Consider the following 4877-nt stretch of genomic DNA (forward strand, 5'->3'; position numbering starts at 1 on the left):
AGATGCCAGCACCTTGGGATGACCACCGAGTATAGCACCAGCTGTAGAAAAGAGCCAACCGGAGCCTAGAATACAAACTGTGTGTGCTTCAGAAAGCAGAACAGGAAAAGTGATGCAAGCCCCTGGGAGGAGCTCAGAAGTTCTTGCATGTATCCCAGACACTGGGCATTGCATTAATTATACAGTTGGAGTTTGGTTTTTTTTTTGTTGTTGTTGTTGTTTATATTGTGACTCTTCTTTGGTTCTTTCTTCCCTCTTGAAGTTAGGAAGTAGTTAACTTTTATTTTTAACATAAACCACAGAGATTTCTAACTTTTAAATGAGTTTTTGGATTTTAAGGGACTGAATTTTTAATGTGTTTGAATTTGTAAAGATTGTGGGAATTTAAAGTTAAGTTTTTAATGTGAGTTATTGGGAATAACGGAGAAAGGAAAGGATAACTTAATGATAATGTGTTTGTCAAGATAAAAAGGAATAATTTGATGGATTGTTTTAAGTCAATTTGGCACAAGCTTGAGTCATGTGAAGGAAAGTAGCTTCAATTAAGAAAATGCCTCAACCCCATTTGAGTTCCTCTCCAGACTTCCTTCAGCAATGGACTATGATGAGGATGCATAAGCCAGAAAAACTATTTCCTCTCCAACTTACTCTTCGTCATAGTGCTTCATTGCAGCAATAGAAACTATAACTAAGTCAGATGGGTGTGGAACAATGTATATCCACTACGGATATCAGTGTGGAAGTTCCTCCAAAAGATTGGAATTGATCTCTGTCAGGATCCAGTGATACAACTTTGAACATATACCCAAAAGATGTGTCATCCTACTACAGAGAGACTTGCTCAACCATGTTCATTGTTTTTCTAGTCATAATAGCCATAAATTGGAAACAACCTAGTTGTCCTTCAACAGAAAAATGGATAAACAAAAGTGGTACATTAACAAAGTAGAATATCATCCAGCTATTAAAAAGAAAGATAACATGAAATTTTCAGGCTAATGATTGGAACTTTAAAGAATATAACACACACCTAGAAAGTTAAATATGATATGAATTCACTTACATTTGGATATTAACTATTAAGAAATGATAATCAGGCTACAGTCCATAGACCCAGAGAAATTAGGTATAAAGAAAGGGACTTGGGGAACACATAGATCCACCTAAGATGGGGAAATAGAATAGATTTTAGGGGTCAACTGAGGGCAGGAGAGATAAGTATGGGAGAATCAGATGGGGAGGGGCTTAATAGGGGAGACTGCTAGAACTGAAGAGTATTTGAGGGGTGATATGGAAACCAAATGCAATGGAAACTTCCTAAAATATATGAAGGGGATCCTAATGAAGCAACTAAATGATAGGAGAGAAAGAGTCCCAATTGGCCATCTCTTGTCAACAAGGGAAACTTCCAGTGCTGGGACTAGTTACATCCAATTGAGTTGACCAAAGGTATACCATGGAAATCCCCAAACAACCCAGGCTATTGCCAAGACAAGAGATTGATCTCCACAGACTGATAGAAAGGACCTATGGCTCAAGACCATACCCATACAACTCACTGAGCAATGGAGAGGTCTAAATGGCGCCTGCCTAGAACTTTCTCCATATGTTCTAGTGTCTTTGGTATAGAAAGATACTCTATGGCCTTCTAAAAGAGAAACATAAACACCAACCCAGTCACAAACACTTTGATCTACAATGCTTTCCTACTTTCAAGTTATGCTAGATCAGTGGTGACACAATGCTAGTCAGAGTAACCAACCAGAGTCTGATTTGATTTAAGGTCTACTCTAATAGATGGGACTCATGCTGACACAGCCTGGGTGACCAAGAACCAAGACTGGATATCCCAGAAACCAGGGATAAAACAAATACTACTGATCTTAAAAGATAGTAGTGATAAAATGACTCCTAATGATATTGTGCTATACTCATAGACTAGTGCCTGTTCGGCCATCATCAGAGAAGTACCCCCTGCAGTAGATGAGAGCCAATGCAGAGACCCACAGGCTTATAATATACAGAGTGAGAAACTTTGAAATATACAACTCTAAATGGAATGCCTCCATCAAATCAGGGAAGGAGCAGGTGAAAGGAATGTAAGAGCCAGAAGGGATGTAGGACCCAGGAGAGCAAGGGCATCTCAATCAACTGAGCAGAGCTCATGGGAATTCACAAAGACTGAAGCAGCAAACACAGGGATTCCACAGGGCAGTGCCAGTTCCTCTGCAAATAGATGGCAGCTTTCCATTGAGTATTTTCATGGAACTCCCGAGTTTGTGAAGCAGTGGGTCACTCTATCTTGAACCTTCTCTTTGGCTCTTTTCCTTCCTTTGGTTTGACTTGTCCAATGTCAGTGTGATGGTTTTGCTTCATTTTCTTATGCATTGTTGTTATCTTTTAGAAAGGCTGCTCTTTTCTAATGATGTACAAAAAGGGAGTGGATCCAGAGGGAAGGCTAGTTGGGGAGGATGTAGGGTGAGAGGGAGGGGAAACTAGAACAAGGATAAATTTATTGTATGAAAAAGAACCTATTTTCAATTTAAAAGGGGAAAATTATAAAACAGAGTAATCACTCAGAAAACACCAAGTAAACTAGCCTCAGACATGTGAAAAAAAAGATGCAGAAGACAGGACCATGTAAGAAATGATCTAATTTTGTTTTTATAACTTTCAAATTATAGTTTATTTTTGAGATTGTAATGGTTATAATATTTCTTCTTTCTCTTTATTCCCTCCAAGCCTTCCTTATACCCCTCATTTCTCTGTTTCAAATTCATGGCCCCTTTTTTCATTAATGCTTGTATCATGTAAATATCTATATGTATATACGTATATATTCCTAAGTATAACCTGGTTCTCAGTTTGTTAAAAATAAAAGTGCTCACTTGTGGGACCAGTCTCAGGACACCCAGCCTGTAGCTGTTCTGTAAAATGACTCCAAAATTGTCTTGCAATAGAATTTAATATTATAATGTAACTTGTAGGTACAAATTAATCATTCTTAGGTCACTCGGAGGCCTCGAGTCATTGTGTCATAATATCCAAAGATTTCTGGCAAAGATTCCAGTTGCTTATAATATATAAAGGTAAGTGTAATGCAGACGTCAACTATAATGGACCACAGGCATCACTGTAAGACCAGATATAATGAATCTGAAAGAAGAGGAAATGCAGAATAAACTTGGATTCATTGATACAGGAAAGAACTCTTAACAAAACACTGATAGCACAGGCATTAAGACCCCAATTACTAAGTGAGCCTTCAGGAACCTCAAATACTTCCTACAGCAAAGCACAAGATCATTTGAACAAACATACAGCATGGGAAAAACTCATTAATTCTGATAATTTAAATTCTGAAGTATTTAAATCTGTAAATAAATTTTAATAACTGAACATCTAGAAAACACAGAACAAAATTTTAAAGAGTTTATAAAACTAAAGGGAAATTTCTCTTTTTTGCATGTTCATAAATTTTTATTTTTAGAACAAGACAAATTCCATTGGAAAAGATACCAGGGATATTAGAGGACCTTATGTATCTCTGAAAAAAAAGAGCATTCCCTCCCCCAACACAATTTTATGTCTGTCTCTCCATACTTTGTGAATTTCACTTTAATGGCTCTTCACCAAATCATAGATATAGATATGGACGTCGTTATCAAGCTTGATTAAATACATGGGTGGTTTAGTGGGAACTTGGTGCATGATTTTGCCTGACTTTTGGGTTCCGTTGCTTTTTTTGTACTGCACACATTTGCCTGTCAAGACATCCCTGCCTACTTCTGAGGTCACCTCTACTGGAGGACACTCTGGCATGATGTAGAGATTGCCTTCAATGTGGTCATCCAGGAGGTGGTAAATGTACAAGGCCGGATATTTCTCGTAGGTAATGTAGAACCAGGGCTTCATGATCGGCACCTCCTCTAGGACCATCCCCTTCACTCAACCTTAGAGCCATTTTTGCCCTCGAATTTATATTTCACTGCTCTGCCAACTATGGTGTTTGCGAGGTGGGTGTCTGTCACCTGAGGAAATGACAGGTTATTAGGCAGGATTCTAAGGTTTAAAATCCTTTCATCGCTGGGAAGCTCCAATTCGTAGACACATCAATCCCATCACACTTCAGGAAATAGAAAGATTTGTCAGCAGTTGATCTAGAATGATGGCATTCCACTGAGTGACTGGCTCATTGCCTTTTTTCCATCCATGAGAAATTCTGCGGCCTACAGTGTTCTCCAGGGCCTCAAAAGGACTGCCCAATTTTTGCTTCTGGAGAGATGACCCGTCCCTCTTCTGGAGAGGTGGCCTGCCTCTCATACTCAGAGGCATCTTCATCATGGTTGTAGACCTAGTGTGGTAGGCCACAGCACTCCTGGTCCACTGTCTTGTGGCTATCTTTCTGTGCTTGGGCTTCATAGCTGCCCACTCTCTGGGTTGGAAAAGCTGGTCTGTTTAAACCAGACACAAAGTCGTTGCCTCCACCATGAGTGCCCATAGAAAATGTCCTAGTTGTCCAGATTCCGTCCTCCGGAAATGTTCAGGCACCAAAAGCCTGTTGAACAATCATGGGGCTCAGGAGCTGAACTGATCTCCACAGCCGCTGTGAAGATAGTGAACCCACCTTCAAGGGAGTCTAGTGTCCCTAGTGGAACAGAGATGCAACCCCCACCCAGGGCTTTGTGACATCACCAAGACTCTACTTATGTCATAGAACCCCTCATAGGCTGGTTTCTTCACTAGTTACCCACAGAAGAGTCCAGCATCCAGGTCCTAAAATGCTGCTCATACAACCATCTGGAGACCCAAAATAAAATCCCGACTCACCTTCTCTATTACATTTTCTCCACTGGCCCAAGCAACTCACTCCCAGT

At 39.9% G+C, this 4877-nt stretch overlaps 1 pseudogene; it reads right to left on the reverse strand.

Annotated features, from left to right (window-relative positions):
* Positions 1–3599: 3599 nt before the first annotated feature.
* Positions 3600–4422, reverse strand: LOC130890235 (Y-linked testis-specific protein 1-like; annotated as a pseudogene).
* Between the last annotated feature and the right edge of the window lie 455 nt (positions 4423–4877).

This window comes from Chionomys nivalis, chromosome 18 (genome assembly GCF_950005125.1).
Source record: "Chionomys nivalis chromosome 18, mChiNiv1.1, whole genome shotgun sequence".
NCBI classification, from domain to species: domain Eukaryota; kingdom Metazoa; phylum Chordata; class Mammalia; order Rodentia; family Cricetidae; genus Chionomys; species Chionomys nivalis.